Here is a 13,786-nt window from a genome sequence, read left to right as displayed (position 1 = left end):
GAATGGGAACCCAACCGATACCATGTTACCTCTGAACTCTATCTTTGGTACCATTTTGAGTTACACCAGATGATCAGCTTCATTACTTTATAGTCACACTCCAATTTTGATCCAAATGTGGTAGTGATTTGGTCATTCCCTTTCATCATAAGATCTGCGAATGAATGTCTTTTACCTGTTTTTAAAAATCAAATCTTTCTTAGAGGACCAGGACTTGTCATCAGGTAGAACTCTTGCAATATTTCAAGGTCGTGTAGCTATGCCCACTCAATAATTCTAGAGATATTTATACAATAGCATCCTTTTTAAAGTCAATGTGTGACTACTGTGAATAACAATGCTAACCTGGTTGTTTCAGTTATGTTGTTTTGGAAAAATAAGGGACAGATGTTTCAGAAGGCCTCAGTCATACCTCAAATATATTGCTATAATCTTGTCCAATTTGCCTTTTCTCCATAAAAAGTCCTCACTGACTTTTACCTGCCTAGTAGTTCTAGAATAAAAATCAAAATATGGTGTTTTATCTGTCCTAATGGATTAATACAATTATTTCAATTGTTAGAATTATAATTCTCAAATCTAAAAACGTTTGATTTTAATTGTTATGATTATACTTCTCAAACCTTAAGACTAATCATAGGATGAGTCTGATAAGTTGGAAATCTACTAAGACACATATCAGATGACATTTAAATTGATTGATTTGTAGAATGTAGAGCAATTGATACCATTACATAGAAATATAGAAATATTGTCTTCATGTAACTACCGCCCCCCCAGTATATCAATAATTGCCTTAACCTATTTTCTGCTAATTACTCCATTTCTAAATTTGTTGTAAATCTTCCATTTCTATTTTTTACAGCTTGTATTAAATTTAAAGTCCATAAAGTTCAGAGATATATTTTCTTCTTTGGTAATCATGGAATGGAAATCAACTACAGATCTCTATTTCTGAGGAATAGTGAATAGCAGCAGGCAAGATGTTTAGCTTTTTGTACCCATCCCTTTTATTTTGCCAGGCTTAACATCTGTCTGCTTCATGAAGTGGAATTTTCTGTTTTCTTTGGAAAACCAGTTATGTCATATGATGTTTTCCTGGGGTAAACAGGTGAAAGGAAATTTTTTGAAACATACATAGGTGAAAGGATGTTTTGCTGAAGCAGACATGTAAGAGGGTATGTGATGTTTAGAAAAATATAAATACGTCTCCACAGACAGTAGGAGGAGGAGGCACTGGCATTGGTTCACCTTATTCCACTTTGCTAGGCTTCACAAGAATGCTCTGGCGTTAGTTCACCTTTCAGTATGTTGCTAATCTTCACTTGTCATAGAGAGTAACTGTCCAAAGAACTTGTCATGATATTCTGGCAGCGTCTTGACAATTCTACAGACTCAAGTAAATTGCTGAAGCCTATCAGTTTCTTTTACGTCAAATTGCGATTGCTGATTCATGTGTTGGTGATTGCTGAATGGACTGGACTAGAGCTCCTGATTTATGTTGGTGTTTCCCTAAAGGACTGGACTGCTGATGATGAAGATTAGAATAGCCTCAAAGAACTATTTGTGAACATGTCCACAACCCCTGTTTCCTATTAACTTTTATTTTTCACTACCTCTGGTGAATGGTGGGCTAGAAAAAGGTTTACACACACACACACACACACACACACACACACACACACACACACACACACACAAAGCCTTATTGAAGTAGGAGAGGCATTTTGTTTACGTAGCAATATCTCTGATCTTATCCAGGTCTTTATGTTACTACAGTCATTTAAGATCAGACCCTGGACTTAATTAGACTCCTCAAAAGTCAGGTTTTGCCAAGTATCCTCAATAAGCTAACTAATGAAATAAGAGTAAAATGGAGAATTATTGTATCTATATTGATGAGAAAAGGAAATAAATTCAGTAATCTCCATCTTACAGTTTCTAAAGTGAACCTCTATAGGTTCACACACAGAGAGAAACATATGCATAATTAAGTATTCTTGGTCAAGGTGTGGTCCTGCCCATCACTGACCATGTAATCTTAGAAGTGGTCATAATGGTGTGAAATCTCTTCCTAGGAGATATGTTCCTTTTTTTACTATCTACCACTATTTACCACTACTCAGCCTTTATATTCTGTCAAAATAAAATTCCTTGGGAAAATTTTAATTTCTCGGAGGTCATTGTTTTCAGAGTCTACAAAAAGACATGCATGACTGTCTCTTTAAAGTATTTTATTCCTGCCTGGATGGTCACACTAACTTCTTTTTCTCCCAAATTGTCTTTGTTGTATATGGTAACAGAGAGAACTTCCCTTTACAGAGAGGCTTAGTATAAAAGGTTACTTTAACTGGCTTTACTGAAGGAATATACTTGATTTTGCTCTTATAATTTTGTATTACCTTCCTCAAAATTCTCCTTTCATTTTACATGTCTTTTCCATTTCTTCTACTCACTATTGAAGAGTGGCTCTAACCATCATGATGTTTCTCTTGTCATTCACTCTGCCTTGACCTATGTCTAGGACAAGTGGGAAGACAAACCTTAATTGACATCTGGATTATCCAAATTTATCCAAATGAATTCTTTTATTCTGTTCAGAATGAATTTAGCCTACTTAACATAGGAGTCTTTTAGGACACAATGATGGCAATGGTCCCCCCCCAAAAAAAAGGATTAAAGAAAGAAGAAAAACAGGAAAGAATGGATTGATTTCGATAAATCAAAACACTACTAAGACATATATTAGTTTGACATTAATTAATATTTATGATCCTTAATTTCCTCATCCAAAAGTTGGAAATAATTCTTGTATTGTAGTTGTGCTCTGAGGATTAATACAGAAACTGGAGTTGAAAGCATCAGATCAAGTTCTGTAATAACTGCTCTATATTGATGGTTATAAATCCTACACTTTTCATCTATTTCCCTTATCTGCCATAGCAGGGTAGAACAGAGAAAACTGGCTCCTGCAGAAAGAACACATTCTACCTGCATTTTTGAGACTCTTTTCTGACCTACAAGAGATACTAAAATGCACCATTAGCCTAAAGCAGTAAATTATTCTCCAGGCATGCCCAGAGGGATAGGACTGTAACATGGTTTGAGAAAGTGGTTGCAGATTGGAGGGGTGGCAGTGACATATTTGTCTGCTATCATCTCCAAACTCTGGATGACTTTTAGCTCATCGTCTCTTACATCCCACCTATAAAAAACTACTTTTCTCTCTGCTCCTTTCTATGTTTCTTATTATGCATTGAGAATGAACATTTGGTCTTAAAATTGATGTTTTTGATAGGGAGGATGTATAGTATAAAATTCATATACGGAGACACGCCTGGGAAACCAGAAGAGACTGCACTCTGCACACACATCTCGAACACCAGAGGAAAACACCAAACGCCATCTGGAACCCTGGTGCACTGAAGCTCCCGGAAAAGGCGGCACAGATCTTCCTGGTTGCTGCCGCCGCAGAGAGCTCCTGGGCAGCACCCCGCGAGCAAATTGAGCCTCGGGACCACAGGTAAGACCAACTTTTCTGCTGCAAGAGACCTGCCTGGTGAACTCGGGACACACAGAGGCAGAATTCCTCTAGGACCGGGCACTCCCTGTGTTTACCCGGAGTCCCACACCCGCAGATCCCGGCCCACAGCAGCTCTCTGCTCCCAGACCCCGTGGGAGAGAGACCAGACCGCCTGGTCAGGTGGGCACTCCTGAGGCTGCAGAGTGGAAGAGACCACCAACACTGCCCACCCCTGCCCACATCCCTGGCCCAAGAGGAAACTGTATGAGGCCTCTGGGTTCCCGTGGGGGAGGGCCCAGGAGCGGCAGGACCCCTGCGCCTGAGACACAGCCGGAACCTGAAGGAAACAGATCGGATAAACAGTTCTCTGCAACCAAATCACCTGGGAGGGAGAGCTAAACCTTCAGAGAGGCAGACACGCCTGGGAAACCAGAAGGGACTGCACTCTGCACACACATCTCGGACGCCAGAGGAAAACACCAAATGCCATCTGGAACCCTGGTGCACTGAAGCTCCCAGAAACGGTGGCACAGATCTTCCTGGTTGCTGCCGCAGCAGAGAGCTGGTGGGCAGCACCCGCCAGCAAACTTGAGCCTCTGGACCACAGGTAAGACCAACTTTTCTGCTGCAAGTGACCTGCCTGGTGAACTCAAGACACAGGCCCACAGGAACAGCTGAAGACCTGTAGAGAGGAAAAACTACACGCCCGAAAGCAGAACACTCTGTCCCCATAACAGGCTGAAAGAAAACAGGAAAACAGGTCTACAGCACTCCTGACTCACAGGCTTATAGGGCAGTCTAGCCACTGTCAGAAATAGCAGAACAAAGTAACACTAGAGATAATCTGATGGCGAGAGGCAAGCGCAGGAACCCAAGCAACAGAAACCAAGACTACATGGCACCATTGGAGCCCAATTCTCCCATCAAAACAAACAAGGAATATCCAAACACACCAGAAAAGCAAGATCTAGTTTCAAAATCATATTTGATAATGATGCTGGAGGACTTCAAGAAAGACGTGAAGAACTCCCTTAGAGAACAAGTAGAAGCCTACAGAGAGGAATTGCAAAAATGCCTGAAAGCATTCCAGGAAAACATAAATAAACAAGTAGAAGCCCATAGAGAGGGGACACAAAAATCCCTGAAAGAATTCCAGGAAAACATAAATAAACAAATAGAAGCCCATAAAGAGGAGACACAAAAATCCCTGAAAAAATTCCAGGAAAACACAATCAAACAGTTGAAGGAATAAAAATTGAAATAGAAGCAATCAAGAAAGAACACATGGAAACAACCCTGGATATAGAAAACCAAAAGAAGAGACAAGGAGCTGTAGATACAAGTTTCACCAACAGAATACAAGAGATGGAAGAGAGAATCTCAGGAGCAGAAGATTCCATACAAATCATTGACTCAACTGTCAAAGATAATGTAAAGCGGAAAAAGCTACTGGTCCAAAACATACAGGAAATCCAGGACTTAATGAGAAGATAAAAGCTAAGGATAATAGGTATAGAAGAGAGTGAAGACTCCCAGCTCAAAGGATCAGTAAATATCTTCAACAAAATCATAGAAGAAAACTTCCCTAACCTAAAAAAAGAGATACCCATAGGCATACAAGAAGCCTACAGAACTCCAAATAGATTGGACCAGAAAAGAAACACCTCCCGTCACATAATTGTCAAAAGACCAAACGCACAAAATAAAGAAAGAATATTAAAAGCAGTAAGGGAAAAAGGTCAAGTAACATATAAAGGGAGACCTATCAGAATCACACCAGACTTCTCGCCAGAAACTATGAAGGCCAGAAGATCCTGGACTGATGTCATACAGACCCTAAGAGAACACAAATGCCAGCCCAGGTTACTGTATCCTGCAAAACTCTCAATTAACATAGATGGAGAAACCAAGATATTCCATGACAAAACTAAATTTACACAATATCTTTCTACAAATCCAGCACTACAAAGGATAATAAATGGTAAAGCCCAACATAAGGAGGCAAGCTATACCCTAGAAGAAGCAAGAAACTAATCGTCTTGGCAACAAAACAAAGAGAAGAAAAGCACACAAACATAACCTCACATCCAAATATGAATATAACAGGAAGCAATAATCACTATTCCTTACTATCTCTCAACATCAATGGCCTCAACTCCCCAATAAAAAGACATAGATTAACAAACTGGATACGCAATGAGGACCCTGCATTCTGCTGCCTACAGGAAACACACCTCAGAGACATAGACAGACACTACCTCAGTGTGAAAGGCTGGAAAACAACTTTCCAAGCAAATGGTTGGAAGAAGCAAGCTGGAGTAGCCATTCTAATATCAAATAAAATCAATTTTCAACTAAAAGTCATCAAAAAAGATAAGTAAGGACACTTCATATTCATCAAAGGAAAAATGCACCAAGATGAACTCTCAATCCTAAATATCTATGTGCCAAATACAAGGGCACCTACATACGTAAAAGAAACCTTACTAAAGCTCAAAACGCACATTGCACCTCACACAATAATAGTAGGAGATTTCAACACCCCACTCTCATCAATGGACAGATCATGGAAACAGAAATTAAAGAGAGACGTAGACAGACGAAGAGAAGTCATGAGCCTAATGGACTTAACGGATATTTAAAGAATATTCTATCCTAAAGCAAAAGGATATACCTTCTTCTCAGCTCCTCATGGTACTTTCTCCAAAATTGACCATATAATTGGTCAAAAAACGGGCCTCAACAGGTACAGAAAGATAGAAATAATCCCATGCGTGCTATCAGACCACCACGGCCTAAAACTGGTCTTCAATAACAATAAGGGAAGAATGCCCACATACACGTGGAAATTGAACAATGCTTTACTCAATGACAACCTGGTCAAGGAAGAAATAAAGAAAAAAATTACGACTTTTTAGAATTTAATGAAAATGAAGGTGCAACATACCCAAACATATGGGACACAATGAAAGCTCTGCTAAAAGGAAAACTCATAGCGCTGAGTGCCTGCAGAAAGAAACAGGAAAGAGCATATGTCAGCAGCTTGACAGCACACCTAAAAGCTCTAGAACAAAAAGAAGCAAATACACCCAGGTGGAATAGAAGGCAGGAAATAATCAAACTCAGAGCTGAAATCAACCAATTAGAAACAAAAAGGACCATAGAAAGAATCAACAGAACCAAAAGTTGGTTCTTTAAGAAAATCAACAAGATAGATAAACCCTTAGCCAGACTAACGAGAGGACGCAGAGAGTGTGGCCAAATTAACAAAATCAGAAATGAAAAGGGAGACATAACTACTGATTCAGAGGAAATTCAAAAAATCATCAGATCTTACTATAAAAGCCTATATTCAACAAAACTTGAAAATCTACAGGAAATGGACAATTTCCTAGACAGTTACCAGGTACTGAAGTTAAATCAGGAACAGATAAACCAGTTAAACAACCCCATAACTCCTAAGGAAATAGAAGCAGTCATTAAAGGTCTCCCAACCAAAAACAGCCCAGGTCCAAACAGGTTTAGTGCAGAATTCTATCAAACCTTCATAGAAGACCTCATATCAATATTATCCAAACTATTCCACAAAATTGAAACAGATGGAGCACTACCGAATTCCTTCTATGAAGCTACAATTACTCTTATACCTAAACCACACAAAGACCCAACAAAGAAAGAGAACTTCAGACCAATTTCCCTTATGAATATCGACGCAAAAATACTCAATAAAATTCTGGCAAACCGAATCCGAGAGCACATCAGACCAATCATCCACCATGATCAAGTAGGCTTCATCCCTGTCATGCAGGGATGGTTTAATATACGGAAAACCATCAACGTGATCCATTATATAAACAAACTGAAAGAACAAAACCACATGATCATTTCATTAGATGCTGAGAAAGCATTTGACAAAATTCAACACCCCTTCATTATAAAAGTCCTGGAAAGAATAGGAATTCAAGGCCCATACCTAAACATAGTAAAAGCCATATACAGCAAACCAGTTGCTAACATTAAACTAAATGGAGAGAAACTTGAAGCAATCCCTCTAAAATCAGGGACTAGACAAGGCTGCCCACTCTCTCACTACTTATTCAATATAGTCCTTGAAGTTCTAGCCAGAGCAATGAGACAACAAAAGATCTAGGGGATACAGAGCGGAAAAGAAGAAGTCAAAATATCACTATTTGCAGATGATATGATAGTATATTTAAGTGATCCCAAAAGTTCCACCAGAGAACTACTAAAGCTGATAAACAACTTCAGCAAAGTGGCTGGGTATAAAATTAACGCAAATAAATCAGTAGCCTTCCTCTACACAAAGGAGAAACAAGCTGAGAGAGAAATTAGGGAAACTTAGTCATAAGGGAAATGCAAATCAAAACCACCCTGAGATTTCACTTCACACCAGTGAGAATGGCTAAGATCAAAAACTCAGGTGACAGCACATGCTGGCGAGGATGTGGAGAAAGAGGAACACTCCTCCATTGTTGGTGGTGTTGCAGACTGGTAAAACCATTCTGGAAATCAGTCTGGAGGTTCCTCAGAAAATTGGACATTGAACTGCCTGAGGATCCAGCTATACCACTCTTGGGCATATACCCAAAAGATGCCTCAACATATAAAAGAGACACGTGCTCCACTATGTTCATAGCAGCCTTATTTATAATAGCCAGAAACTGGAAAGAACCCAGATGCCCTTCAACAGAGGAATGGATACAGAAAATGTGATACGTCTACACAATGGAATATTACTCAGCTATCAAAAACAACGAGTTTATGAAATTCGTAGGCAAATGGTTGGAACTGGAAAATATCATGCTGAGTGAGCTAATCCAATCACAGAAAGACATACATGGTATGCACTCATTGATAAGTGGCTATTAGCCCAAATGCTTGAATTACCCTAGATCCCTAGAACAAACGAAACTCAAGACAGATGATCAAAATGTGAATGCTTCACTCCTTCTTTAAATGAGGAAAAAGAATACCCTTGGCAGGGAAGGGAGAGGCAAAGATTAAAACAGAGACTGAAGGAACACCCATTCAGAGCCTGCCCCACATGTGGCCCATACATATACAGCCACCCAATTAGACAAGATGGATGAAGCAAAGAAGTGCAGACCGACAGGAGCCGGATGTAGATCGCTCCTGAGAGACACAGGCATAATACAGCAAATACAGAGGTGAATGCCAGCAGCAAACTACTGAAATGAGAATAGGACCCCCGTTGAAGGAATCAGAGAAAGAACTGGAATAGCTTGAAGGGGCTCGAGACCCCATATGTACAACAATGCCAAGCAACCAGAGCTTCCAGGGACTAAGACACTACCTAAAGACTACCATGGACTGACCCTGGACTCTGACCTCATAGGTAGCAATGAATATCCTAGTAAGAGCACCAGTGGAAGGGGAAGCCCTGGGTCCTGCTAAGACTGAACCCCTAGTGAACTAGACTGGTGGGGGGAGGGCGGCAATGGGGGGAGGGTTGGGAGGGGAACACCCATAAGGAAGGGGAAGGGGGAGGGGGATGTTTGCCCGGAAACCGGGAAAGGGAATAACACTCGAAATGTATATAAGAAATACTCAAGTTAATAAAATAAATAAATAAATAAAAACAAAAACAAAAACAAAAAACAAAAAAAAAAAAAGAAATTAAGGAAACGACACCCTTCATAAAAGACCCAAATAATATAAAGTACCTCGGTGTGACTTTAACCAAGCAACTAAAAGATCTGTACAATAAGAACTTCAAGACACTGAAGAAAGAAATTGAAGAAGACCTCAGAAGATGGAAAGATCTCCCATGCTCATGGATTGGCAGGATTAATATAGTAAAAATGGCCATTTTACCAAAAGCGATCTACAGATTCAATGCAATCCCCATCAAAATACCAATCCAATTCTTCAAAGAGTTAGACAGAACAATTTGCAAATTCATCTGGAATAACAAAAAACCCAGGATAGGTAAAACTATCCTCAACAATAAAAGGACTTCAGGGGGAATCACTATCCCTGAACTCAAGCAGTATTACAGAGCAATAGTGATAAAAACTGCATGGTATTGGTACAGAGACAGACAGATAAACCAATGGAATAGAACTGAAGATCCAGAAATGAACCCACACACCTATGGGCACTTGATTTTTGACAAAGGAGCCAAAACCATCCAATGGAAAAAAGATAGCATTTTCAGCAAATGGTGCTGGTTCAACTGGAAGTCAACATGTAGAAGAATGCAGATCAATCCATGCTTATCACCCTGTACAAAGCTTAAGTCCAAGTGGATCAAGGACCTCCACATCAAACCAGATACACTCAAACTAATAGAAGAAAAACTAGGGAAGCATCTGGAACACATGGGCACTGGAAAAAATTTCCTGAACAAAACACCAATGGCTTATGCTCTAAGATCAAGAATTGACAAATGGGATCTCATAAAACTGCAAAGCTTCTGTAAGGCAAAGGACACTGTGGTTAGGACAAAATAGCAACCAACAGATTGGGAAAAGATCGTTACCAATCCTACAACAGATAGAGGGCTTATATCCAAAATATACAAAGAACTCAAGAAGTTAGACCACAGAGAGACAAATAACCCTATTAAAAATTGGGGTTCAGAGCTAAACAAATAATTCACAGCTGAGGAATGCCGAATGGCTGAGCAACACCTAAAGAAATGTTCAACATCTTTAGTCATAAGGGAAATGCAAATCAAAACAACCCTGAGATTTCACCTCACACCCGTGAGAATGGCTAAGATCAAAAACTCAGGTGACAGCAGATGCTGGTGAGGATGTGGAGAAAGAGGAACACTCCTCCATTGTTGGTGGGGTTGCAGACTGGTACAACAATTCTGAAAATCATTCTGGAGGTTCCTCAGAAAATTGGACATTGAACTGCCTGAGGATCCAGCTATACCTCTCTTGGGCATATACCCAAAAGATGCCCCAACATATAAAAAAGACATGTGCTCCACTATGTTCATCGCAGCCTTATTTATAATAGCCAGAAGCTGGAAAGAACCCTGTTGCCCTTCAACAGAGGAATGGATACAGAAAATGTGGTACATCTACACAATGGAATATTACTCAGCTATCAAAAACAACGAGTTTATGAAATTCGTAGGCAAATGGCTGGAACTGGAAAATATCATCCTGAGTGAGCTAACCCAATCACAGAAAGACATACATGGTATGCACTCATTGACAAGTGGCTATTAGCCCAAATGCTTGAATTACCCTAGATGCCTAGAACAAATGAAACTCAAGACGGATGATCAAAATGTGAATGCTTCACTCCTTCTTTAAAAAGGGAACAAGACACTAGGCCCTGGGTTCGGTCCCCAGCTCCGAAAAAAAAAAGAACCAAAAAAAAAAAAAAAAAGGGAACAAGAATACCCTTGGCAGGGAAGAGAGAGGCAAAGATTAAAACAGAGACTGAAGGAACACCCATTCAGAGCCTGCCCCACACGTGGCCCATACATATACAGCCACCCAATTAGACAAGATGGATGAAGCAAAGAAGTGCAGACCAACAGGAGCCGGATGTAGATCGCTCCTGAGAGACACAGCCAGAATACAGCAAATACAGAGGCGAATGCCAGCAGCAAACCACTGAACTGAGAATAGGTCCCCTGTTGAAGGAATCAGAGAAAGAACTGGAAGAGCTTGAAGGGGCTCGAGACCCCAGAAGTACAACAATGTCAAGCAACCAGAGCTTCCAGGGACTAAGCCACTACCTAAAGACTATACATGGACTGACCCTGGGCTCCAACCTCATAGGTAGCAATGGATAGCCTAGTAAGAGCACCAGTGGAAGGGGAAGGCCTTGACCCTGCCAAGACTGAACTCCCAGTGAATGTGATTTTTGGGGGGAGGTTGGTAATGGGGGAAGGATGGGGAGGGTTACACCCATATAGAAGGGTAGAGGGAGGCGTTAGGGGGATGTTGGCCGGGAAACTGGGAAGGGGAATAACAATCAAAATGAAATAAGAATTACTCAAGATAATAAAGATGGAAAAAATTCATATATGAAATGGAAAAGGTAGTCATGTTCCATTGTGTCTGTAATTATAGAATCTGGGAAGCTGAGTCAGGGGTGGAAACATGAGTTTGAAGCTAGCCAAGGTGACACAATGAAGCCCCATTCTTTAAATAATATATGAGCATAGGCAGAAGAAACAAAAATCTGCTATAGTAAGCTACTAAGTCTGGTCCCTGATTTCTTCCTGATTTTCTCTAAGTACTTTTCTTTCTGAGTGTTTATTCATTTTAAACACCATCAGGATTATTTATAAGTATATTTTGAATTAAGAGCTTGTGTTTGATTGAGAATGGCTCCGATAGACTTCCATATTTAAATGAGTGCTTCCCAGTTGGTGGAACTGTTTGAGAAAGATTAGGGGGTGTGGCCTTGTTAGAGGAGATATGTCATCAGATGTTGTTTTGAGGTTTCAAAAACCGGTGTCAGCTTCTGGCTATCTCTCTGCCTGCAACTAGTGTATAGATGTGTGGTCTCAGCTACAGCATTGGTGCCTTGCCTATCTGCCTGCCACCATGAGGATTATCAACTAACTTTCTGTAACTTTAGGCAAGCTTCCAGTTAAATGGTTTCTTATAAAAATTGCATGATCATGATTTTTGTGACAAAAATAGAACAGTAAGGAAGACAAGACAAGGATCTTAAAAACCAGTATAATTTATTGCCTTAAATGTTAAAAAGATATTAGTCAGGCATGATGGATGCCTATAATTCCAGTACTTTGTGGCTAGAGGCAGGAAGATGATGAAATCAAGTTGAGTCTGTCCTCAGAGGAAATCCTTTCTCAATACAACAAATGCAGCAAAAACAAAATAAAAGAAATAAAAGGAAAAGGAAAAACATATATTAACTATCTTGTTCTGCTATAGATATAACTTATTAATAATATCTGGTGGACAGAGTGTACCTGTGATTTTTGTTGGGAATATTTTACTTAGAAGTTGTGTTAGTCAGGATTCACTAAACAAACAGAACTGATGTATTGGACTGCTTTGCAGTCTAATAATGGCTATAAAATGGATAGTAATGGTTGTCCACCAACAAAAGGTCAAAGAATCCTGTAATCATTCACCACATGAGGTTGGATGTTCCAGTTGGTTTTCAGTATACAACAGAACTCCAAACAAGTATGTTCTAATACCAGTGAAGAAAAGGACTTGCCAGAGAGGGCAAAAGCAGTGGGCAAAGACATAATAGTAATAACAACAACAATAATAGTACAGAAGAAAAGGAGACTACAGCTTTTTTATTATAATTTCAGTTTTATGTATTGTGCTTACATGTATGTCTATGCATCATAAATGTGCCTTCAGAGGTCCAAAGATCCCATGAAGCTGGAGTTACTGATAGTTGTGAGCTACCTTTTGGGTGATGGGAACTGAACTCAGGTCATTTGCAAGAAATAACAAGGCTACTTAACCACTGAACAGTAGTATTTCCAGACTTTACCCGAAAGGAATCATGGTTCTTGGGGTGTCCCAAAATCAGCATTAATTCAGAAACAGTATCCAATAGACCCTGGAAATTTTAATTGTTTCCATTCTCTCGGTATACAGTTACCCTGGTAAAAGGCTGTAGGTCCCATTACAATAAATATGATCAACTTGCCTTTGGAGATTCAGTGCTGCCACCTGGCCCCTACTACCTCAATTCTAAGTTAAACCCATTGTATTTATTTCATCCAGGTGAGCAGCAGCATCACGGACCCTAAGGAATGAAACAATAAAAATGACAATGAAGTTCATCAGATGTGGTGGTGCCCCTCTCACCATTTTGCATCTGTAGAGTTATTGAAGGGCATGTCTTCTGGGCCTTTCCATTGCAGAGAATTAGATTTTGTGCAGCTTACTCACTCTAGCATTGAAATTTTTCTGAGTCTTAAAATTCCTTCATCAACACTAAGCCAACACTAAGCTATCAGGAATCTCTATCTCCATTTTAGTAGGCTGTCTTTGATGAATGCTTCATCCAACCATTTAAATACTTTTAACACTTTTCGGTAATTTGTTCAACCTTCCATATTAAACCTATAATTGAAATTATGTGACTATTTCCATACTATGCATTTTATCTATGAAGAAATATAAATTAATGAATAGTATTTCTTTACAAAATTAGTGGCTCCATTAGAGTGACTTCATAGCTATGCTATAGGCCATGCTATCTGAATTGATGCTTGAACAGAGTACTGAAAACTGTAATAGTCAAAGATAGTTC

The sequence above is a fragment of the Rattus norvegicus genome, chromosome X (assembly GCF_021556685.1).
Source record: "Rattus norvegicus strain SHRSP/BbbUtx chromosome X, alternate assembly SHRSP_T2T, whole genome shotgun sequence".
Taxonomy (NCBI): domain Eukaryota; kingdom Metazoa; phylum Chordata; class Mammalia; order Rodentia; family Muridae; genus Rattus; species Rattus norvegicus.
The sequence above is the reverse complement of the archived record's forward strand: the minus strand, read 5'-3'. Positions refer to the sequence as shown.